We start from the raw sequence: 26,318 nt of genomic DNA on the forward strand, positions 1-26,318 counted from the left end.
CTGTGAACATAATTTCTCACAAGTAATACATACTGCTGTACCAACAATGTATGGAATGTGCAAGGCACACAGTTTAGCCCGAAATGAACTTCCACTCTCCATTTGACCTCCTGAAAATTAGTTTGATTATAATTAAACTGTAATATAAATTTTTATCTATGGCAGTTGAAAGAATGGAATGTTTTAATGAGTTAGGAGGACTCTGTATTCAATAAGAGTTGTTAGTTGGTTGTACACAGACATTTACGTCTCAGCTGGTCCCAGAGGTGTTACCATGTACAGGGATCAGCACAAACATTACTTATCTTGTTGATCTTGTCAAATTCCCTCTTCTTGTCTGTAGCCAAGTTCTTCACAGGGTCTTTACTGGTCAATTCTTATTTACAATAATTTGGGTGGAAGATATAGCTTTTTCTTTTTTGTTAGAAGAAGTGCAAGGTCTCCTCTCCACCATAGCACACTTTCTTTCTTCCATTTTGGAATTAGGACTTCTATAGGTTGATTTAATTCAACAGTCCTTTCTAAAATCCAGTGTATCTTAGCAATTGTGCTATTTGTCTCTGACCTTTAAAAGCATTTAAAGTCAGAAAGGCACCTTTAAATCATCTTTGGTAGATATCATAGCACTCTTCTGTTTTACAAACATTTCTTTGAATGTCTTATTAGATGTTTTTATAATGGCTTGCCCTTTATCAATAACATTTTGTATGACATAATATCTAAAATGTTATATTCTACTGGATATATATGCCTGAGGATAATCAGTTTTAATCTGAAAAAGCATCTCCAAGATAGCTATTATCTCTAATAAATGAATCTTACTCAGACCTCAAAGCAAAAGGTCATTGGAACCCCAAACATGTATCAACTGTCTGATGTAGCAACATGTGTATATATTTCAATTCTCTGAACTCTACAAAATGAAGCACACAATCCAATGTGTGGCATTGCTTCAAGTTGTCATCAATAAGCAGCATCTGGATCCTTACCTCAGTATATTGTACTTGTATGGACTGCCACTCTAATTTCTCAAGTCCCTGTGGCATCTTCCCGTCTGGAACTATGGTGTTTTTTATGTTATTGTAAGTTCCAGATTGGATTCCTCTGATGGTTGACTATTTTGATTTAAAGATTTTTTTTCAGTCTCTGTTTTGTGAATTCAAATCTAATATCTAATTTCTCAGTCTCTTCTTTCTCCAAGTCCTTCTCATTTTGATCTCTTCCAAAGAGGTCACATAAAACTATAATCATTGAAAAAAACACCATTTGTTTGCTGATGAGGATACAGAATCAAGATGCCCGGTGACATTGTGCTTCCCTCCATCCCAAATGTAGAGAGCATTTCCCCTTCATAATCTCAAAACTTCTCCCTAAAGACGCTATTTTCTTACATTTAAATTAAATATTTCTTTCTATGATTTTTAAAACGTAGCTTGCCGTGTCTTTATTGTTCTTTAACTCAATGCCTTATCCGTCTGGACTCCTGGGATTCTTTACTTTGTCCCTGTGCTGCGTTTGCCCCGCCCCAGGTTTTCACAGCTGGCTCAGGGTTCGGCTTTTTGCCAGCCCCGGCCAGGCCTCTCCAACCTGCCTGGTTTCTGTACTGATTTAGGCCTTGTTTTCAGGCATCACCCACGGGACTCTGGCCTGTGTGCTCTGCTTTGCTTGGCCGGGCCAGCCCCTCTCACTGTGCACCAGGATGGGGACTCGTGGGCCAGGTCACCGTGCTGTTTTCCTCAGCGCTGGCTGGGAGAACCACAGCGAATGTCTCTCTCAGCAGCCTCAGGAATGCAAAGCCTTCCTGAGCACTGCAGTCAAGCCAGTCCCAAGTAATGGGAGCTTCAGACCACTGCCCTAATTTAAAATCTCCCAGAAGCCTTGTGTTTGTGGAGTGGAACTCTACCTAGCATACCATCTGTGTTTGGCAGAGTGCTGAGCCCTGCTTGGCCATTTGGAAGGGATGCTGTGACTTGGTTTTCTTCCCCTGGAAGAGAGCCACTAGGGCCTTGGCCTCCACCAGCAGTCATGATTGCTGGGAGTTAGGCTTGTTTTTATTGGAAAAAAATATATAATTTATTTCATGTTCCTCCTGTAGGAAATATTCTCCCTGCCAAGGTTAATGACTCCAGGATAATCAAAGACAGCAAGGATGCATCTAATGTCTTAGCAAAAAATGGTGAGTGCTGGGACCTTTAGGACACCATTTAAGGAACTCTGAGAACATGTATTCAAAAATATATTATTTCTCAACTACACAAAATATAAGAATGCAATATAAATTATATAAGGAGCTTCACAGACTTGGAAAAGCAGAGGCAGCTGCACTGTGAGCCCACTTGTCAGGTAACTACAAAGGACGTAAGGATAACATTTAACTTTAACTGGGCTGGCTACAGGTTCAGAGGTCCAGTCCATTATCATCAAGGTGGGGACATAGCAACATCCAGGTACTCATAGTGCAGAGGAGCTGAGAGATTTACATCTGCAGGCTGCCAACAGAATACTGTCTTCCAGGCCGCTAGGATGAGGGTCTTAAAGCCTGGACCTATAGTGGCAGACCTACTCCAACAAGGTCATACCTTCTAATAGTGCCACTCCCTGGCTTACCACATACAAACCATAACAATCTGGAAGCATAAAACACCACAAAGTCACATTACTCTAACCAGTAGCCCCACATCTCTGATAAGGTTTCCTGTCTAGTTCCATTTTATTTATTTATTTCTGTCTGTTTATTTGTATAAATATTCTGGCCAAATCAACTCGAGGGAGAAAGGGTCTGTTTGCATTGTGATTCCAAGTTATCATTTCAGAGATGTACAGGGAGGAACTCAAGCATTTCCTCACATAACACCCACAGTCAGGAACAAAAGGAAATGAATGACTGCATGGTGGCGCACGACTTTAATCCCAGCTCCCAGAAGACTGAGATCTCTGTGAGTGCAAGGTTGATCTCCTAACTGAATTCTAGGCCAGCCTGGCCCTGTCTCAAAACCAAAACAAAGCCACCTAATAAACAACAACAAAAGCTATTAAGGACTGTCATTAATGTTAAAATTATCGATGTCTTAAACATGAGAGGAAACTCATAGAATACAATCTATAAAACAGAAGGCAGCTTGAGCAAGCAAGAAATTCAGGAGCCCATTTTTTGCCTCTGAGGCCTTTTTATTACAAATGGCATGGAGGACATCCTTTAAGATATGCACCTGTCTTTTGATTATTGTACATGACTAATGCTTTCTGTTTGCTACAGGAAATTCATGCAATCTAAACACAGTCTGAGTAAGCCAGAATGAAGCTTTTTCTTGTTTATTGGGTCAGAGAGTTAACTATTTTAGCTCACATTCACTCGTCTGATACAAACTCCTTATTCGTTTATAGAATGAACCTTAAAATTGTATGAACACTCATCCAATCACATGATGTTCACTGTTTTGGTGAACAGTGACAATTCTTGGGACATTTTAAGGTATTAATCTCAACTTGTTAAACATATCATTTTTTAAATTTAATATTTTGGCTATTTTCTGTAGTTTGTTAATTTATTTTATTTCAAAATGTATACCTGTGTTTGTATGCCATAGAGTATGTGTGGAAATCAGAGAACATCATACATGTGTCTTCTGTTGTTCTTCAACCTTATTTCTGCACTGCTGGAGACAAGATCGTGAGGTTAAATATAGCAGCTTTCTTTATCTGAGATCGTAAATTTCTGAGATCAATGCATTTTAAAAAAAATCTTTCCTCTAGCATATACTGATACTACCAGTAACTTTACTAGCCAGTATCTTTAATTTGTTAGGCTTGTTTGAGGCTGGCTAACAGGATTTCTGTGTTTCCATGGGGTCTCATGGCTGTAAATGAACATGAAATACACACTTTTTCCAAAGTTCTTTAAACAGTTCACAGAATACTATCAAGAGACTCTTTAGAAACGCTAAGCCATACAGCTGTGGTTGCCCAGTGAAGCCTGTAAAAAATAATATTTTACAGACAGAGGTGAGAAAATGTCTCCTGGGAAGAACAGAACTCCCTCTTGCATTCAGAAGCTGAAAATCTCAACTGGCAATTCTGATTACTCTCCTCTTTCCTTATAGCCAGGACATGATATAACCAAGCAAATATAGATATGTAAGAAGCCATCTTATTGAAAGGATAGAAAATAATACAGCCTAATTCTAATGACCCCAAGAAATCAGTAGTTTAAAATGCTATCTCGCTTTGTTAGAAACTAGGTAAAAGGTCACATTCCAGAGCCCGCCCTTTGTTTAGACCTAGCAGAAAGGCCTTGAATAGGTGATCCTGGCCCCATAGGGTAACTGAAAATGGGCTAAGCTTATCTTGCTTCTGTAAACTTACGCCATTACCCCTAAGCAGGAGTTCACGCAGCTGTAGACATTATAGGAAACTAATTGGTCCACTGAGCGCGGGCTCTGATAATTTAAACTGATTGGCCTAAAAACTATGGAGTGGTACAAATCAATTGGCTCACATTTTGTGGGCTCTCCATGCTACGAAATGATTGGTTTGTGATTCGAGGGTTTTGTCGTAAATTTATAAAAGCTGTCTCAATTGGCTCCCATTTTGAGGGCTCTCCATGCTAAGAAATGATTGGTTTGTGATTCGCGGGCTGTCGCAATTTGGCACTCGGGGTCCATAGTCCTCTGACCCTGCGTGGTGCACGGCTATGGAACCCAGAATTCTCGAATAAAGAAATCCTCATGCTATTGCATTGAGACTGTTTCTCTCGAGTGATTTGGGTGTCGCCTTCCAGGGTGTGGGGTGCTGGGGCACCCTCGGTTTTTGGGGTCTTACACTTATAGCAAAAAAAAAATTCTGTTACATTTACCTCCCAACAGGATATATTTTGATATGGTTCCAATTATGATAGAAAAAAACATTCTTAGCAGGCTGCAGAGGCATTCCAAAAATTTCAGTCACAAGTTCTTTTTTATTTTTCTAGTCATTGCCTTTCAGGGCAGGTGGATCCTGGAACAATGGGCCCTGACTAAGGATATTTTCATCTGAAAAATCTTACGGGGTCCCTGCCTGTACAAATGAATATTGGGCAAGGTAGAAAGAATTTACATTTGAGTTGGTATCTACTTCCATAGCTACCTTCCCCACAAGTTAATCCAGTTCTGCCTTTACTCTTGATTTTGCTTGTTATGCAGACAATCTCTACTCAGGCCCACCTGAATAGCAATGGAAGTTTATGAGGAACTGCCTTTTGTGTTACAGGCCCCATCCAGGGAGTCTTTGGGCAAAACAACCTTCTTAGCTTATCCGGGTGTGATTCAGGATACAGTTTATACTTAATACTCAGGAAGACTCAATTTAGACTCAGAGAGACAGTAGATACTTTTTACTCAGAGAGGCAATAGATACTTTTTATGGAGAGAGACATTCGGAGGAGGAGTGAGTGAGTTAGTTCAGGCTGGGCCTAAGGGCTAACAGCCGGTTAATTTACCAGGCTGGCCCAAAAAGCTGTAGTCAGTTATCCAGGTTGGAGGCTAGAGGCTGCTACCAGAGCTAATCTCCGGAGCTGCTCGCCCGGGGCCTACGGTGGCCCCAGGCATGGCACAGACAAAAATGCAATGGACAGACTAGGCAGAAGTACTCTTGAAAGACAGCGCGAGCCAGACAGGTTCCCAAGCTCTACAATGCCGCCATTTTAGCCTGGAGGCTAGGCACCGGAACCCTCCTTCTTCAGTTTCTGGGCCTGTGGACATTGAGACCAAGATGAAGAAGCAGTTTAGCCACATGTGCCCTGGATTTTGGGTAAACACCCTGTATTGCCCGAGAAAGCCTAGCTAATCTTTTACAGATGTATGTGATGCTTAATTTGAGATGTTAACTTGACTGGACTTTGGGAGATACCTGAAAAATACATTCAGATTTCAAACCACCTCTGTGGTTATGTTAGTTTGTCATTTCCCAGTGGACCTGTATCTTCCTGGACCAAAGAATCCTGGTTGTATCGTGGCAGATTACAGCCTGCAACACCATACAGTTGGCAAATCAGTTGTAGAAATGGTCAAGCACATTAGAAACTCATCCTAGAGCCAAGGATGGCCAGTGATTAATATTATTTGATGATGTCTTTGACCCGTCCAGGACCCTTCCCGGGTCCCGAAGGGGCACTACCTGAGGGTCAAAAATGGGGGGGGGGGGGTAGAGAAAAGGGAAGCCAAGCACACTAACAAAATCAGAGTCAGTCTGGGTTGTGTCAAGGCTTCTTTCAATGTCGGGGAGGTAAGTGGGTTTTAAGGCTTACAGAGAAGAAATTAACCTTCACACCAGACAAAGGAGGGAAGGGCAGAGACACCCCTAGCGATGGAAGCAGGAAGCGAGGAGGTCATCTGGTCATCTGGAGTTAACGCTGGCAGGAACATTCCGCGGTTAGGGCAGGAACATCTTGTGGTATTCTCAGAAATCTTCTCGCACTGACAGTTCATGGGGAAGTCTCTAGTTAATTGTTCTCATATTTTAGCAGCCACCACCTTAGGCCTATGAGTAAGCATAAGTCCGTATAGCTCAGGATGGCTTCCCACATGTCTTGAGGACTCAAATTTGAATACAACTACATGTCAGTATATCAGAAATGCCTAATATTCCACCTCCTGTGATCTGATATTTTCTTTGGGATTTTTCACACATAGATCACACAGTGAGAAAGGAGAAAATGAGAGAAGGGGTAGGGGAAGGGAGGGGGCAGGTAGAGGGGAGGAAAGATGGAGAGATTAAAAACAAAATAGAAGAAATTCATTCTAGAGCATGGACTGAAATCTCTGAACCTGTAGCCAAAATCAATTCACCTTCAGTTAATAGACAACCTGCTCTTTTCATAGAGATAACACAGTCGTGAAGGATCCTGGAAAGGCTAGCTAGAGTATCAGCAAAATGATCATGTTTCTTTCAACTGAAACTTAAAGAATAACTAAATTCTTACCTACTACTATTATGCAAGTGAACAATATCACACTAAGTCTTAATAAATATCACAAAAACAACCCAAATCAACTCACATTAATGAACATGTCCAGATTATAATAGAATAGTTTTCAAAATTTTACATAAGTCTTTAAACAGAGCCATCATTGAATCACAGAGTGAAAGTATACTATCAGACTTAATGACTGTCATTGTTTTGGTGAACAGTGACAATTCTTGGAACATTTTAATGTATTAATCGCAACTTGTTAAACATTTTTTTATTTAATATTTTGGCTCTTTTCTGTGGTTTGTTAATTTCTTTTATTTCAGAATGTGTTTGTATGCCATGGAGTATGTGTGGAAATCAGAGAACATCATACAAGTGTCTGTTTTCTCTTTCTTCCACATAAATGCTAGTGGTGAAATGCATGGACTCAAACTTGGTAGTGAGTATCTTGAGTTAGTATGTGACTTTGGTGCCTGTAGGTATTTCCTTGAGTGATGGTGTGTGGATATTCATGTGCTATAGTCCAAGTGTAGAAATCAGAGAATAATGTGTGGGAGTCAGGTGGGTCTCTCAGGAATTGGCTTCAGGTCATAAGGCTTAGTTCGTGCTGTCTCACAGGCACACATTGTGATTCTGAGATTCTGTTTATGAGGGTTTCCTAACCACAAGTGTTTGTGTTTAGTCTTCAAAATAAAGTAACACACATAAGGGTATGACTATCATCTTGGTTTGCAAGTTGGACTTATTATTCAGACTGTCCATGGGCTTATATACTTGGATCATGATACTCTTTGAGATTTTAAAAGGAGATACACCTTTTACTGGTGGAATGTTACTACAAGTATTATTTGCAGACCAGTGAAAAGGCTTACTGAGAAAACTGCCTGTTGGGTACAAATCTGACAACATGAGCTTGGGATTCAGAACCCATGTAAAGAGAAGGTTCCACAAAGCTGCCATCCAGTCTCTGCATATATGTCTCTGTCTACAAATCCACAGCCATATCACTCAGGCAAACTGCAGAGGCATTTATTTAAAAAGTAAACCTAGGACATTAAGGCATCAGCCTTCCATTCTTATTAAAGAGGGCATTTCTCCTGAAAGTGGGACAGTCAGCCTCAGACAAGGACAAACTCCATAACTTGGCTATCCAGTGCAATGTGATCAGCCCAGAAACCATATACACATGGCAAAAAACAAGAAAATACTCAGCAGGTTGTAGTCATATATTAAGTAAGAGCTTACTCACTTACACATAACAAGGAGGAATTTGGGACAAGATGGAAGGAGGACAAGGAAGAATGTGTGAGGTGTAATATATTTTAATCAACCAGTATAAAAGGGAATTTTAAATAAAAATGTAGGGCTGGAAAGATAGATGCTTCAGCAGGTAAGAGCACTGGGTGTTTTTCTGAGGACACGGGTTCCAGTTCCAGGACACCTATGCTGGTATCTTCTTCCAGGACTCCAGTTGCTGGTATCTTCTGTCCTCTTCTGGCCTCTTTGGGTTCTGGACAGACTCATGCAAGCAAACATAACTAACATAAAAATAAAAGGTGGAAAGAAAAGAAAAAGGAAAAAAATCTTTTTGTTGATGTCACGGTCTTGAGAGAGACAGCAGCCATGGTTAGTTAAAATGAAGTCTTTCTGGTCCTGCATAGAAGCAGCCATGACCTTCCTCTGAGACAGCCTGCTCAGAGGCAAAAGCAGCCATTTTTCTGAGCATAGAATATCTTAGCGTAGCTGCTCATCTGAGTATAATGTCTACTGTGCTAATTAGTGGCTTACCCTTCATGTTTGCTGTATTTGTGCTCTCATGTGTTATGTGTGAGAATTATTGCATAATTGTGGTAGTGGCCTTATTCTCTCCTGGCTAGATTAACACATGATTTTCATTTAAGACCTATATGGTACAAGATGAACATGCCAGAGACATTTCCTTCTATCTTTTAAGATAATTTATATATGTTCCTGCATGAGTTTGAGCTAAGAAGGCCCCTAAATGTCTCTGCTTTTAGATTGTGATCATGTTCAAAAGTGGATTTGTTAACTGGGCATGCACGGGAGTGGGCAGAACTCTGCACGAATGTGTCCAGACTCCCTAAGAAGAATCCCCATGCCTGCTTTTTTGAGAAACAGCATTGCTTTAGAAATGACTCCCATGCCTGCTACAGGTAAGAAATTTTTCTCAACATTTCTGTTATGGCTGTTGTGATAATAATTTTTGATAATCAAATTGAATACATCTGGAATTAACTAAAACCAAAAATGTGGAACACATGTGAAGGATTTTAATGGAAGCCTTTGAAGTGGAAAGACACTTCTGGATCTTTCGAGGTGACAATATCCACCTTTAATCTGGCCACACTTTCTGGTAGCAGCCTACTTTCGCAAGTTCATTCCTCTCGTGGCATTAGAGCCCATATCTTTAAAATTGTGGGGTACACTGAAGGCCAGCTGAGAAGCAGGCTCATGGACTGAACTACTGAAAATTTCAACTTCAGTTGGTAGACAGCCCTTCTTGGACTTGCTTGACCACAGCCTGTGAGCCATTCTAATAAATCCCCTTTCTACATATGTAGAGAGAGATCCGTTTTATCACTTCTGTTCATCTAGAGAATCGTAACTAATACAGATGTGTTCTTTCCGCCTTAACTCAGGAACATGCTGGTTAAGAATATTCATACATGGTGCTTCCATGAACCAATTCTTCCTAAGTATTAAAGTGACCGTGGAGACTATACTTTTCATTATTACTAATTTATCAAGAGACAGATCTGCATTTCATGAAGAAAACTCCTATAGGAATGGAGCACTGTCCAGCCTTCTGTGGGAGATATACCTATTGTGTTTCTGATCTGGTTCCAGCTTTTCTCTCAGGATTGTCTGAAGTACCCTTATCTCCCAGGTTAAATGTAACTGCAGTTCACCTGGCCTCAGCATCAAGCAACGGAGAACAATCATTTTGATTCCTAAAAATCTCTACTTAATTGTTAATATTATGGCTGTCTTCCACCAGTGGGAAAGTCACTTCACTATACATTGTGTAATGAGATGCACATGCCAGCCACCCAGTGTCCAGGAGCAAAACGGGGCAGTGCTTACCGAGTACAGGAAGACAGAGGGTGAATAACCAGTTGGAGGCAGAGGCAAGGGCATCTACAGATCTGGGAAAGGTCTGCACTTGGGGTTGAAGGTGCTGTGTCCCTTCTGCATTCTCTAAGCAAAAGGCAGAGGTTCTTGTCACTCAAGCCTCACTAGCCAATCAGACCCTCGAGGCAGACCACAGTCTGAAGGGGAGGCGGGCTCTTCCGGGGGACTTTCTGTGGTCTCTATTCTGAAGCTTCAGAAAAAATGGTGTATAGAACTGAACCAAGATTTCACAACTGAGGAATCTTGAATGGCTGAGATACACCTAAAGAAATGTTCAAAGTCCTTAGTTGTCAGAGAAATGCAAATCAAAAAGACCCTGAGAGTCCACCTTACACCAATCATAATGGCTAAGATCAAAACCACAGGTGACAACACTTGTTGGAGAGGATGTGGAGAAAGAAAAACACTCCTCCATTGCTGGTGGGATTGCAAACTTGTACAATCACTCTGGAAATCAATCTGGAGGTTCCTCATAAAATTCGAAATAGATCTACCTGAAGACCCAACTATACCACTCTTGGGAATATACCCAAAAGATGCCCCACCATGCTGCAGGGGCATGTGTTCCACTGTGTTCATAGGGGCTTCATTTGTGATAGACAGAACCTGGAAAGAACACAGATGTCTCATGACTGAAGAATGGATACCAAAAATGTGGTTCATTTACACAATGGAATTCTACTCAGCTATTAAGAATGAGGACATCCTGAGTTTTGCAGGCAAATGGATGGAACTAGAAAATATCATCCTGGGTGAGGTAACTCAGACCCAAAATGACATGCATGGTATGTACTCACTAATACGTGGGTATTAGCAAAAGAACAAGTACAGAATACCCAAGATATAGTCCACAGAATTAAAAATGGTCAAAATGGACACCTCAGTCCCACTTGGGAGGGAGAAGAAAGCAACTCAAGTGGGGAGGGAGTGAGTGACTTGGGGAAAATGGAGGGGTGGGAGGGAATGGAGGGAAGAGGGGAACCTCATCTGGAATTGGGTGAGGGAAAAAGACTGGAGCCCTGAGGGCCAGCAGAAAGAGTAAAAACAGGCAACCTCTAAGACGCAAGGAAGACCTTCCAGAATGCACCAAAAACCTGGGAGGTGAGAGACTCACAGGACTAAAAAGGGAGGGACTTTATATGAAATGCCCAACAGTAGGGAGAGGGAATTTACAGTGCCCACCTCCAGCAAGAAAGACAGGGCATCAAATGAGGGAAAGGGGAATCATCCCACAGTTACAACTCTGATCCATAATTGTTCCTGTCTGAAAGAATTACAGGGATGGAAATGGACAGGAGCCTGAAAAAAAGAAGGTCCAGCAACAGGCCCAAAGTGAGATCCCGCTCAAGAGAAGGTCCCAAGGCCTGACACTATTACTGAGGCTATGGAGCACTCACAAAAAGGGACCTAGCATAACTGCCCTCCGGAAGATTCAACAAGCAGCTGAGTCAGATATAGATATTTGCACCCAACCAATGGACAGAAGCAGCTGACCCCTGTTGTTGAATTGGGGAAGGCTAAAAGAAGTTGAGAAGGGCAATCCTGTAGGAGGACCAGCAGTCTCAATTAATCTGGACTCCCCTCCACCCCCACCCCCACCCCCACCCGAGATCTCTCAGACACTGGACCACCAAACAGGCAGCATACATCAACTCATATGAGGCCCCCAACACACATACAGCAGAGGACTGCCCAGTCTGTGTTCATTCAGAGATGATGCACCTAACCCTCAAGAGACTGGAGGCCCCAGGGAGTTTAGAGGTCAGATGAGATGGGGGGAGGGCATCCCTGTGGAGACAAGGGAGTGGCGAGGAGGTATGGGATGTGGAACAGTTGGAGGGTGGACAGAGGTTGGGGAATAAAATATGGAGTGTAAAAAATTAATTAATATAAAAATTAAAAAGGTACAAATAATTGAAAAAAATCTTAGCAATATTGACCTGGAAACCAAGTAGGCCCTTCCTTAGTAGAGGGAACGCCATTAATAAGATATCCTTGTGTCTTTGTGTAGATATGTGCATGTGCATGCCACTTACCAAGAAAGGTGGACTCTTGTATCTTCTTGTGGCAGGTATCACAGGAAGTTGTCAAAAAAATTGACCTTGCTCATAGAAATGAACTTGTTTAACTGCTTTGTCATGCTTCTAGCCGTGTCATTATTTTCAAGATGTTATATACCATCATGATGTCAGAAAATAGGAAAGAACTCATAAAAGAGACAAATGCTATTCGTGACAATAATTTGGTAAAGAAGTTAAGTATCACAGTTGTCTTCAGTTTCATGAAAAAGAACTTCATCTCTTTTCACAGCTTCGAAGGAAGTAATTATTTACTATGTTTATTCAAGTGTCATGGTGGAGCTCACCAATTGTGATTTATATATATTGAATTAGGTATTGAAGTATGCTGTATGTGTGGTCAATCCATTTGCAGAAGTTTATTTGGTGGTTCCTATATTCCTTCTGTGGCTTCTGCTTATCTTTTTATTTCAGTTTCATGTGGTAATAGGTATTTTTCTGCTGAAATGTATAGAATGGGGTACCCACCATCTAAGTGGCCCATTGTTTACTTATGTCAGCAGTGTGTGATCATAGTTTTCACATCAGGGTGTCTATGAAAGGGAGGTAATTTGTTGTTTCCGGTTTTGGTTTTCATAGTTACACAAATTTCCCTGAGATGGTTTTTATCCAACTTTGTTTGGGTGTCAGCAACAAGTCAGGTCTACATTGGAACTTACAGTTCTCATGTATCAACCTCCTGAGAACATGTCCAAGGATGGAAGATATGCCCCCAATATGTTCTGTTTTGTCAACATGGCTTTATGTATGTATGTATGTATGTATGTATGTATGTATATATGTATGTATGTATGTATGTAGTTCACATTATGTCCTGATCATAGCCTCCCTCCTCTTATTCTTCCCAGTCCCACCTTACAAATTTCTCACTCCACTGGCCTTCTCTTAAAAGTAGAAGGGACCCCTTGGGTATCACCCCACCCTAGGGCATCTAGTCCCAGCAGGTTTAGGCACAAACTCTCCCACAGAGGCCCAATCAGGCAGTTCAAGTAGGTGGAAAGAGGATCCAGTAGCAGGGAACAGGCTGAGAGAGCCCCTGTCCCTCTTCTTAAGGGAACCACATAAACACCAAGGCATACATTGGCTACAAATGTATAGGAGATCTTGGTCCAGCTCCTGCATGTTCCCTGGTTAGTGACGCAGGCTCTGTGAGCCTCCATGGTCCCAGGTTAGATGACTCTGGGACTTTTTTAACCTCTCCAACTTACTGATTTCTATCCTTCACTCTACTGTGAGACTCTCAGGGCTCTACCAGATGTTTGGCTGTAGGTCTGCATCTGCCTCTATCTGCTGTTGGATGAAGCCTCTCAGAAGACAGTTACGTTTGTTTTTTCTGTTTGTAAGCATAGCAGGGTATCATTAATAGTGGTTAATGATACCATTACTGGTATCACGGGGGTGTCATTAATAGTGGGTAATGATACAGGGGTTAGCTCTCTTACATGGAATGGGTCTCAAGTTGGGGCAACTGTTGGTTGCCTCCTCACTCAGTCTCTACTCCATCTTTATTCCTGCACATCTTGCAGGCCAGGCAACTTTTCAGTTGGAAGTTTTGTAGGTGGTTTGATGTTCCCCATCCCTCCTCTGGAAATCCTGCCTGGCTATAGGAGGTGGTCATTTCAGTCTCTATATCTGCCTAGGAGTCTAAGCTAGGGTCACCCCCATACACTCCCCTTAACCTCTCCTATCCCAGGCCTCTGGGTGCTTCCCAGAGATGCCCTGCTGTGATCTCCGTTCTCACCCCACTTCTACCCACACCTTCCCTGTTCCTGTCCTCCTCTCCTCTCTTACCCAGTTCCTGCTTTCCATCCAGCTCAGATGACTGTTTAGTTTCTCCTTCTAAGGTAGATTCACATATCCAATTTATTTTAGAATGGGGTACCCACCATCTAAGTGGCCCATTGTTTACTTATGTCAGCAGTGTGTGATCATAGTTTCCACATCAGGGTGTCTTTTATTTTAGCCAATTTCATTGGCTTTGTGGACTGTAGCATACTTATCCTGAACTTTACGTCTAATGTCCAGTTAAAAGTGAGTACACACCATACGTGTCTTTCAGGGTCTAGGTTACCTCACTCAGAATGATTTTTCTCAAGTTTCATCCATTTCATTCAAGAATCTTTGGTTTTAAGAACTGAATATAATTCCATTGTGTAGAGATACCACATATTTTCTTTATCCATTCTTCAGTTGAGGGATATCTAGGTTGTTTCTAGTGTCAGGCTACTATGAATAAAGCTGCTGTGAATATAGTTGAGCAATTGTTCCTGTGGTATAGTGGGTTATCTTTTGGATATATGCTCAGGAGTGGTATAACTGGGTCCTGTGGTAGAGCTATTCTTATTTTTCTAAGAAACTGCCAAATTGATTTGCTGTACAAAGTTTGGTTGCACATGTTTACACTCCCACCAGCAGTGTTACCCTGGCTACACATATTCCCCATAATGTGCTGTTACTTGAGTTTTTGATCTAAGCCATTCTGATGGGTGTAAGAAGGGAATCACAGGGTCGTTTTGATTTTCATTTCCCTGATGACTAAGGACCTTGACCATTTCCTTCTTTCTTTCTTTCTTTCTTCCTTCCTTCCTTTCTTTCTTTCTTTCTTTCTTTCTTTCTTTCTTTCTTTCTTTCTTTCTTTCCTTTGTTTCTTTCTTTCTTTCTTCCTTCCTTCCTTTCTCTCTCTCTCTCTCTCTCTCTCTCTCTCTCTCTCTCTCTCTCTCTCTCTCTCTCTCTCTTTCTTTCTTAAAATTTTCTATAGTCTTTGTCTATATTCCAAATGATTTCCCCCTTCCCGGTTCCCCCCTCCCCATAAGTCCCACAAGCCCTCTTCCCTCCACCCATTCCCCAATCAACCCCCTCCCACTTCTCTGTCCTGGTATTCCCCTACATTGCTGCATCAAGCCTTTCCAGGACCAGGGACCTCTCCCTCCTTCCTCCTGGGAATCATTTGATACATTTGATAATCATTGAGTTGCGTCTTAGTTATTCAGAGTTTCTGGGCTAATATCCACTTATCAGTGACTGCATTCCACGTGTGTTCCTCTGTGAATGGGTTACCTCACTTAGGATGATATTTTCCAGTTCCACCCATTTTCCTAAGAATTTCATGAATTCATTGTTTTCCATTGCTGAGTAGTATTCCATTGTGTAAAAATACCACATTTTCTGTATCCATTCCTCCATTGAGAGACATCTGGGTTCTTTCCAGCTTCTAGCTATTATAAATAAGGCTGCTATGAACATAGTGGAGCATGTATCCTTATTACATGCTGGGGAATCCTCTGGATATATGCCCAGGAGTGGTATATCGGGGTCCTCCAGTAGTATCATGCCCAGTTTTCTAAGGAACCAACTACCAGACTGATTTCCAAAGTGGTTGTACCAGCTTGGAACCCCACCAGCAGTGGAGGAGTGTTCCTCTTTCTCCTCATCCTTGCCAGCACCTGTTTTTTCTTAAGTTTTTGATCTTAGACATTCTGACTGGTGTGAGATCTCAGGATTGTTTTGATTTGCATTTCCCTGATGGCTAAGGAAGTTGAACATTTCTTTAGGTGCTTCTCAGTCATTCAATATTCCTCAGGTGAACATTCTTTATTTAGCTCTGTACCCCATTTTTAATGGGGTTATTTGGCTCTCTGGAGTCTACTTTCTTGAGTTCTTTGTATATTTTGGATATAAGCCCTCTGTTGTATGTAGGGTTGGTAAAGATCTTTTCCCAATTTGTTGGTTGCCTTTTTGTCCTTTTGACACTGTCCTTTGCCTTACAGAAACTTTGTAATTTTATGAGGTCCTATTTGTTAATTCTTGATCTTAGAGCATAAGCTATTTTTTTTTTTTGGGTTGGGAGACTTTCAATGACCACTTCTGTTTCTTTAGGGCTTATGGAACTGTTTAGATGGACTATCTTACCTGATTAAATTTTGGTAGTCGGTACCTGTCTAGGAAATTGTCCATTTTATCCAGATTTTCCAGTTGTGTTGAGTATAGGCTTTTGTAGTAAGATCTGATATTTTTTTTAAATTTCCTCAGTTTCTGTTGTTATTTCTCCCTTTTCATTTCTGATTTTGTCAATTTGGATACTGTCTCTGTGCCCTCTGGTTAGTCTGGCTAAAGGTTTATCTATCTTGTTGATTTTCTCAAAAAACCAGCTCCTGGTTTTGTTGATTCTTTGTATAGTTCTTTTTGTTTCAACTTGGTTGATTTCAGCCCTGAGTTTGATGATTTCCTGCCTTCTACTCTTCTTGGGTGTATTAGCTTCTTTCTTGTCTAAAGGTTTCAGGTGTGCTGTTAAGTTGCTAGTGTATGCTCTCTCCAGCTTCTTTTTGGATGCACTCAAAGCTATGAGTTTTCCTCTTAGCACTGCTTTCACTGAGTCCCATATATTTGGGTATGTTGTGCTTTCATTTTCATTAAATTCTAAAAAGTCTTTGATTTCTTTCCTTATTTATTCCTTGACCAAGGTGTCATTGAGTAGAGCTTTGGTCAGCTTCCATGTGTATGTGGGCTTTCTGTTGTTTTTGTTGCCATTGAAGATCGCCCTTACTCCATAGTGATCTGATAGGAGGCATGGAATTAGTTTGATCTTCTTATATCTGTTGAGGTCTGTCTTGTGACCAAGTATATGGTCAGTTTTGGAGAAGTTGCCATGAGGTGCTGAGAAAAAGGTATATTCTTTTGATTTAGGATGAAATGTTCTTTAAATATCTATTAAATCCATTTGGTCCAAAACTTCTGTTAGTTTCACTGTGTCTCTGTTTAGTTTGTGTTTCCTTGATCTGTCCATTGAGGAGAGTGGGGTGTTGAAGTCACCCACAATCATTGTGTGGGGTATGGTGTGTGCTTTAAGCTTTAGTAAAGTTTCTTTTATGAATGAGGGTGCCCTTGTATTTGGAGTATAAATGTTCAAACGTGAGAGTTCTTCCTGGTAGAATTTTCCTTTGATGAGGATAAAGTGTCCTTCTGTGTCTTTTTGTATGACTTTTGGTTGAAAGTTATTTTATTGGATAATAGAATGGCTACTCCAGCTTGCTTCCTGGGACCATTTGCTTGGAAAACTGTTTTCCAGCCTTTTACTCTGAGGTAGTGTTTGTCTTTGACACTGACATGCCTTTCCTGCATGTAGCAAAATGTTGGGTCTTGTTTACGAATCCAATCTGTTAGTCTATGTCTTTTTACTGGGGAATTAAGTCCATTGATGTTAAGTGATATTAAGGAATAGTGATTGATGCTTCCTGCTATTTTTGATGTAATTTTTATGTTTGTCTGGTTATCTTCTTTTGGGTTTATTGAAAGATTAATTTCTTGCTTTTTCTAGTGTGTGTTTCCCTCCTTTTGTTGATGTTTTCCATTCATTATCCTTTGAAGGGCTGGATTTGTGGAGAGATAGTGTGTAAATTTGTTTTTGTCATGAAATACCTTGGTTTCTCCATCTGTGGTAATTGAGAGATTTGCTTGATATAGCAATCTGGGTTGGCATTTGTGTTCCCTTAAGGTTTGCATGACATCAGCCCAGGCTCTTCTGGCTTTCATAGTCTCTGGTGAGGAGTCCAGTGTAATTCTGATAGGTCTACCTTTATATGTTACTTGACCTTTCCCCCTTACTGCTTTTAATATTCGTTCTTCGTTTAGTATATTTCGCGTTTTAATTATTATGTGACAGGATGAATTTCTTTTCTGGTCAAATCTATTTGGAGTTCTGTAGGCTTCTTGTATGTTCACGGGCACCTCTTTAGGTTAGGTTCTTTAGGTTCTTTAGGTTAGGGAAGTTTTCTTCTATAATTTTGTTGAAGACATTTACTGGCCCTTTAAGCTGGAAATCTTCACTCTCTTCTATACCTATAATCCTTAGGTTTGGTCTTCTCACTGTGTCCTGGATTTCCTGCATGTTTTGGGTCAGGAGCTTTTTGCATTTTTCATTTTCTTTGACTGTTATATCAATGCTTTCTATGGTATCTTCTGCATCTGAGATTCTTTCTTCTATCTCTTGTATTCTGTTTTTGATGCTTGGATCCATGACTCCTGACTTCTTTCCTAGGTTTTCTATGCCTCGAGTTGTTTCCCTTTGTGATTTCATTATTGTTTCTACCTCCTTCTTTAGATCCAAGATGGCTTTGTTTTAATCCCTTCACCTGTTTTCTTGTGTTTTTCCTTAGTTCTTCAAGGGCTTCTCCCTTTTTACTTGTGTTCTCCTGTATTTCTATAAGGGAGTTATTTATGTCCTTTTTGAAGCCCTCCATGATGCCCTCACTCAGCATCATGACCTGTGATTTTAAATCCCAATCTTGCTTTCCTGGTGTGTTGGGGGTATCCAGGACTTGCTCTTGTGGGAAAATTGGTCTCGGATCGTGCCATATTGCCTTGATTACTGTTAGCAATGTTCCTACATTTGCCTTTTGCCATCTGGTTATCTCTGGTGTTAGTTGGTCCTGCTCTCACTGGCTGGTGCTTGCCCCTCCTGTGTGCCTGCAGACCTATCTCAGCAACCCTGGGTGACCTGCTTTCCTCTGGCACAAATTGCTGTGGTACTGCCGAGTTCCTGGGTACAGGTGGAGTTCTGGTGGGGTGTGTCCCAAGTGATCCTCTACTCTGGTGATCCCTGCCTACCAATCTGTTACACAGTCACAGGAGCAAAGATGGAGGCCAAGACCCACTCTCTTGTAGTTGTATTTGGGTATGTAGCCTGCATCAACTCTAGATGCAGGCTGTGCTGGCTGTCTCATCCATGCAGCTGGGTCTATAGCTGGCTTCCTGAGCCACTTGGAGGTGGCGTGCTGTGACAGGGGATGTTCCCAATCCAGAGGCAGAGACTGGAAGGCTCCTATCAGAGGCCTCCAGACAGGGTCTTCCAATCTTCAGGGCTGGTGTCACCTGTGCAGGCTTCCTCCTCTGCGCTGGCTGCTGAGTGGATATCTCTCTTCCAGCACCACTTGGAGATGGCATGCTGTGGCAGAGGATCCTATGTTATTTTTCTATACTAGATGTTTCAAATCAAATTAAGACAAATATAACAACTGGCTATTACACTCAGTCATTTGAGATGTTTTTTTAACAATTTAATATTTGTCATATTACTGAGCTTCCTTATAATCCTCAAAGACAAGGTATTGTGGAACAGGCTAATGGAAGTTTAAAACAATATTTTTATAAATAAAAGAGAGGAGAATCATAACTCTGTGTACCACAAACATTTTAAAATTTCAATGCTAAAGGAACTCTCTGAGTGTGGGGAAGAGGACATGTTTGTGGTTTTTCTGCAGGATGCCAAAGGAACATGCTAGCTGCCAGAGTATGCTAATTCTGGGACAAAGAATGATGCTGAGTATAATCATTGAAAATGGCCGCGGTTCTTCCCACATTTGGATACTTCCTACTAATGCTGACACTATAGACATCTGCAGACTCAGCATCCCTCTTTGCATGGAGATTTTATTTAGCTAAAATTAGACAAATTATAAACAGACTAAAGGGGAGAGACTGGCTACTGCTGATTGCCCCCCTTCAGGGTGTCAAAAGGCCATATATTTAAATTTTACAGATTCCAAGTGTAGACCAGGTAGAATGTGGCTTGCCCTTTGTTTTCTTTAAGACCAGTCCTATTCACCATGTTCTAACAACTAGATAGAAGAGAATGTAGGGTGCCCCTGGGGTCGCTGAAAAATACATATAGCCATTCCTTGGAGAAAAGAAGATCTTATCAGCCAATACCATTATAATCGAGATAAGTTCTTTAAGACATCCACAGGATTTACTTGATTAGACAACAGGTTGACTCTGGCATTCAAAACCATACAGGTACATTAGCATCAACTTGATTTGGCTGATAGAGGCCTGGCTGAGCTCTGTGGTGACATCACCCCCACGGGGGATACATAGAAACTCAGTGCTATGCACACTGGTTTGGTATGGTGCAGACTCAGTGTGGGCACCTGCAGGGGGTGTAAGGCAAAGCACTGCAGGGGGAGGACACAACTGTCTGCCTCTGAGTCCCTCGTGAAGCAAACCTGATTTGCATAGGGGTTGGTGTCCATCCTTGGATCACTTCACTCTAGGGGGGGGGGTCTCCCACCAAGTTAGGTGCTGCCCCTCCTCTCCAAATTACACCAAGAGCTGCCTAAGATGTGGGAAGAACAATCCTCTGATCCCCATGAGAGGAATCAGGTCAGTATTTCCTCCCTCTGGTTAATGCCCATTCCTGCATCAATGAGACCTGTAGATGTCCACTTTCTCGCCGGCCTCACAAAAATTAGATAAAAGGGGAGGATACGCCACAAGCCAAACTGACCTTTACTTCATGTTTAGATTCCATTCTAAAGAGAGGCTTAGGTTTTGACTTCTCCTCAGCTACAGTCCTTGGAGAAATCAGGTGGTTGATGGTCACTGTGCCCTGCCAGAAGAAGAAACATCTTACAGCTGCCATAGATTCACCTTGACAGAATGCCTGAGCTTCATGGAAAATCCCACTTACCTTACTTCTTCCCCTGCCTGTCTGAATTCCCTGAGAAAATACAGTTTGGGGGGCCTTGAACAACTTGTCTTGGCCTCGTTCTTCACGTCTCCTGTCCTTTCCATTCTCGTCCTTCTTTCTTAGGGTCCCCCATTGAAAACCCCCACAGGCCCGGGCAACGCATACTAATGGAAAGGAAACGCTTTAGTTAAAAAGTTAAGAGGTTTCCCCAAGGCCTTTGTCAAGGCAGCTCTGGGTTCTAACCTACTTCTGTGTGATCCCAGAGTATCTCTGTCTTCTTCATTATGCAACACCCCTGCTATGGATCATTTGTGAGGGAAGCCAAGGTAGGAGCTAAATCAGTGGGGGAATCTGGAAGTGAGCAGTAAAACACACCACAGGGAAATGGTTCTTAAATATTTCCTCTCTATAACTGGAGCTGCTCTGACATGCTATTTTAAGCTACCTGACGTAGATCCTGTACTGATCTCAGATCCTATGGAAGACCTTTATGTTCTATTGCCTCACACTCCTCAGCATCTTTTATTTTTTTTTAATTATTTAATTACATCCCAAATGTTGCTGCTCCTCCAGGTCCCCCATCTTAGACTTTTGCCCCCTCCCCTTTACCTCTAAGACGGTGCACCCCCCCCTTCTGGCTTCCCCCCTTCCCTGCGGCATCAAGTCTCTACACTGAAGCTAGACAAGGCAGTCCTCTACTACACATGTGGTGGTGGTCACAGACCAGCCCATGTATGTATGTTCTTTGGATATTAACTTAGACTCCAGGAGACCCCAGGGATCTGGATTAGTTGACACTGTTGGTCTTCCTATGGGACTGCCATCCGCTTCAACTTCTTCAATCCTTTCCCTAACTCTTCCATAGGGGTCCCTGATCTCACTACAATGGTTGGCTATAAGTATCTGCATCTGTCTCAGTCAACTGCTAGAAGAGGACAACCATGCTAGGATCCTATCTGCCACCACAAGGCATGGTTCCCTCCCATGGGATGAATCCCAAGTTGGGTTCGTTACTGGTTGGCCATTCCTTCAGTCTGCTCTATTTTTGTCCCTGCAATTCCTTCAGACAGGAACAATTCTGAGTCAAAAGTTTTGAAGGTAGGTTGGTGTCCTCATCCCTCCAATAAAGGCTCTAACTACTGGAGGTGGTCTCTTCAGGTTCCATCTCCCCACTGGGTACTGAACTCAGATTCTCTGGGAAAGCAATGTGTTCCATTGCCTCAGACTCCTCAGCGCCCTTTCTTACGCCTCTCAGAATCATCTGCCCAGTGGTATCACTGTACACCATGGGCTGATTCCATTCACACCCATCATTACTGAAGAAAAGATTCCACAGATTAAGATAAATACAAATCTTGGGGAGGCACTTTCTCAAAGAAGGCTCACTTTCCACATGATTCTAGCTTGAGTTAAGAAAATAACTAACAGCCGGGCGGTGGTGGTAATCCCAGCATTCTGGGAGGCAGAGGCAGGGGGATTTCTGAGTTTGAGGCCAGCCTGGTCTACAGAATGAATTCCAGGACAGCCAGGGCTACACAGAGAAACCCTGTCTCGGAAAAAAAAGAAAAAAGAAAAAAAGAAAAAAACCAAATCCAAAAAACCAAACAATAAAATAAAATAAAATAAAATAAAATAAAATAAAAAAGAAAGAAAGATAGATAGATAGATAGATAGATAGATAGATAGATAGATAGAAAAAATAAAATAAAATAAAATAACCAGCACAGGACACAGCACACATTCACACAAATAAAGTTACTTAAATCAGCATTTTGCTACTAATGCTTTATGTTGGTCAAATACCATTAAATATATGTTGAAACTTGTACTAGATTGATTAGAATACAACTCTTTCCCAGAAGTGTTCTTAGTATTAAAAAAATTGACTGAGATTTGTTTCCTAGCTCGCTACAGTTTATGTAGTGGGATGAATTTGTATGATTGTCAAAAATATTTGGGTTAAATTTCCTATTTCCATCAAAAATTACTAGAGATACAGTCACCACATCCACTTCTATCCACAATGTGTTACTCTCTATAATAAATGGTTATCTTAGGTCTTATCTGAAACTAGCTGTGCACATAAATAGATAGATAGATAGATAGATAGATAGATAGATAGATAGATAGATAGATCTCTGGCTGCTAAAAAACAAAGCAGTACCTTGTATCCACTTTACAAATTCTGAACTCATTTTGTATGTTAGAACTGTAGGGATACTTACTTAGGTCTGCCAGTTCAGACAAGCAAAGGTGAGACACCCAATTTTATGTGATTCCAGGTGACCTGTAGCGGCTGCTCCAAATGAAATGGCAGCAATTTTCACAGAATGATTAAGACATATGGGGACCCAGCACCAAGTTGTGGTTGAAATGCGTTAGAGAATATTGTAGACTCCGTAGAATCCTCAGGGATACTCTCAGGGAATCTTCTAATTGTAAGAACCTCTACCTTCCCTGTCTGTTGAATTGTTTCTTTCAGATTTCCATGAGAACATCCCTTAAAGTTTGCAAAAACAAAAAAACTCCATTGGCTGTAACCCTAACAATTAAAAAAAAAAAGTTGGAGATATCCCAGGATGAAGATTGGGCTTGCTCCAAAGAACCCAACAACACTAAGTTTGGGTATATTTGCCTTTGTTTTCATTGAATTCTAGAAAGTCCTTAATTTTTTTCTTCCTTAACCCAATCTACCAACTAAATGCAATTTCCATAAAAATCCTAACACAAAAGGCTACTCGGCTTTACCTCCAGGCGAGTGTCTGCCCAGGGAATCTTTAGATCTGCGAATGAAAGACACACACATCAGCTTATTTTTAATATGCTGTCTAGCTCAATGGCTGGGCACTTCTAATCCTCTGCCTGCTACCCTAAGCCCAATCAGGGAAATGGCCAGGGGCCACTTACCAAATTCTCACATGACTGTTTGGCTTTATCTCCTGAGGTTCCTACATCCATCCGTATCTCTTCCCCCAAGTCATGGCAATTCTCTTCTGCTCCCCACTGCATCCAATCAAGAAACTCTAAGGGTTCCACCCCATCTCCCTTTGCCCATCCATTGGTGTTGGCATCTTTATTGATTGATCAAAAACAAATTTGGGACAAGAACCTTTAGCATTTAGACACACAGGGCATTAGGAACAATCTCCAAGCCACAATTTTTTTTCTTTACAAACCTTAAAAGAGAAATTTCAATTTCATGTAAAAAAAACCCCAAGAGCTAAAACAATCCTGTACAATAAGTGAACTTCTGGAGGTATTACCACCCCAGATTTCAAGATTACAGATTTCTGTAAACTGAGCAGTGGTGGTGCATGCTTTTAATCCAGTACTTGGAAGGCAGAAGCAGGCAGATTTCTGAGTTCAAGGCCAGCTTGGTCTACATAGTGAGTTCCAGGACAGCCAGGGCTACACAGAGAAACCCTGTCTTGAAAAACCAAGAAAAAAAAAAGATTACAGATTTCTGATTACAGAGCCATAGTAATAAAAACTGCATGGTATTGGCATAAAAACTGATGTGTTGATCAATGGAATTTAGTTGAAAATCCAGGATAAATGCACCATACTTAAGGACACTTGATTTTTGACAAAGAAGCCAAAACTATACAATGGAAAAAAGAAAGCAGCTTCAACAAATGGTGCTGGTTGTATTGGATGTCTGCATGTAGAAGAATGCAAATAGATCCATATTTATCAGCCTACACAAAACTCAAGTCCAAGTGATGAAATGCCTGAACATAAAACCAGATACTCTAAATTTAATAAAAGAGAAAGTGAGAAGGAGGCTTAAACACATTGGTACAGGAGACGACTTCCTGAACAGAACACCAACAGGTTAGGCATTATATCAACAATCAATAAATGAATGTGCCCCATAAAATTGAGAAGCAAAGGTTACCATCAATATGACAAAATCACAATGAACCAAATGGGAAAATAACTTTACCAACTCTATGTCTGGCAGAGGGCTAATATCCAAAATATATAAAAAACTCAAAAAATTTAACAAACAATTCGATTAAAAATGGGATACAGAAAACAGAGAATTCTCAACAGAGGAATTCTGTATGGCCAAGAAGCATTTAAAGAAAGGTTCAGCTTCCTCAGTCTTCAAATTAAAATGACTCTGAGATTCCATCTCACACCTATCAGAATAGCTAAGATCAAAAAAATCAAGTGACAACACATGCTGGCAAGGATGTAGAGTAAGGGGAATATTTCTCCACTGACGGTAGAACTGCAAACCTGCACAACTACCCTGGAAATCAATTTGGTGTTTTTTCAAAAAACTGAATAGTTCTCCCTCTAGGTCAAGCTATACCACTCCTGGGCATATACCCAAGAGATGTTCCTCCGTACCATAAGAACACTTGCTCAACCCTATTTGAAGGAGCTCTATTCATCATAGGCAGAATCTGGAAACACCCCAGATGTCGCTCAACTGAAGAGCAGGTGAAGAAAATGCGGTATATTTAGCCAATGGAATACTGCTCAGCTGTTACAAACAAGAAAGCATTTTCTTAATTGAGATTACCTCCTCTCGGATGAATTCAGCTCACATGAAGCTGACATGAAAATATTTAGTACAATCACTTTAACATTACATTGCTAAAACATGTTGACAAAATGTGACACACTGGGCACATCTTCTATCCTTGGACTTATTCTCGGGAGGCTGATGCATGGGAACCATGAGTTCCACTGTAGACCTAACTTATTGCTGACACCTAAACAAAGTTGCATAAAAACATCAAGGGAGTGTGGGCAAATGTGACAAAACCAGTGACAACAAACTACCCCCCTTTCATATACAACCTGACTTGAAAATTATGATCACACACTGCCTGACATTTAAGTAAATAATGGAGATGGTGGGCACCCCATTCTATACATTTCAGCATAAAAATACCCAGCATCAAGTGAAACTTCAATTATAGATGAGCAGAAGCCACAGAAGGAATATAGGAACCACCAAATAAACTTCAGCAACTTGATTTGTCACACATATAGCAAAATACAAACCACGAGTGATGGTCTCTACCATCATACTTGAATAACATGGTAATTAATTTACTTCCTTCAAGGCTATGAAAGACAGATGAAACAAGGTTTTTCTTTAAACTGAGGACAACCTGTTGACATGAAACTGTTTACATGAATAGGGTTTTTTTTTTCTCTTGTATGGGTTCTTTCCAGTTTCCTACATCAGGCTGATGTATAAAGGTTTTAAAATATTTACTGGGCTAGAGTCTGGCTGAGCAGTTAAGACAAATTCATTTCTAGGAGCATGATCAAGCTTTTGATGACTTCCTGTAATTCCTGCTACAGGAAGGTATAATAGCCAAACCTTGGTAACTGGCACACACATAAACATACATACATAAAGACACACTGAAATCACATCATGAAAATTAAAACAAATCATTGAACAAACATAAATTTTTTGTTTATTTGTTTTTTTTTTTTGAGACATAATTTTTACTCGATTGCTTTACTGACATAAGGGTTTATTTCTGTAACCCAGATGTTGAGGCATCTAAAGGCTTAACTACACGGTTTTTCTTCCTCATAAATTAGTTCATCTAACAAAAAGCAAGCATGTAGGCTTGAATTCAAAGAATCAACCCTTCTCAGTTTGTGGTATCATTTGGGAATATTCAGTAAATGCCACCCTGCT

The 26,318-nt window shown here is 41.0% G+C and overlaps 1 long non-coding RNA gene across 1 annotated transcript; it reads right to left on the minus strand.

Moving 5' to 3' along the window:
* Nucleotides 1–8,252: 8,252 nt before the first annotated feature.
* LOC127668942 (uncharacterized) lies at nucleotides 8,253–10,419 on the minus strand. The gene is made up of 2 exons (XR_007974238.1): nucleotides 10,052–10,419; nucleotides 8,253–8,484 (listed from the first exon to the last, which is right to left on the minus strand). It is a non-coding gene; the product is annotated as an uncharacterized LOC127668942 (long non-coding RNA).
* Between the last annotated feature and the right edge of the window lie 15,899 nt (nucleotides 10,420–26,318).

The sequence above is a fragment of the Apodemus sylvaticus genome, chromosome 18, assembly GCF_947179515.1.
Source record: "Apodemus sylvaticus chromosome 18, mApoSyl1.1, whole genome shotgun sequence".
NCBI classification, from domain to species: Eukaryota; Metazoa; Chordata; class Mammalia; order Rodentia; family Muridae; genus Apodemus; species Apodemus sylvaticus.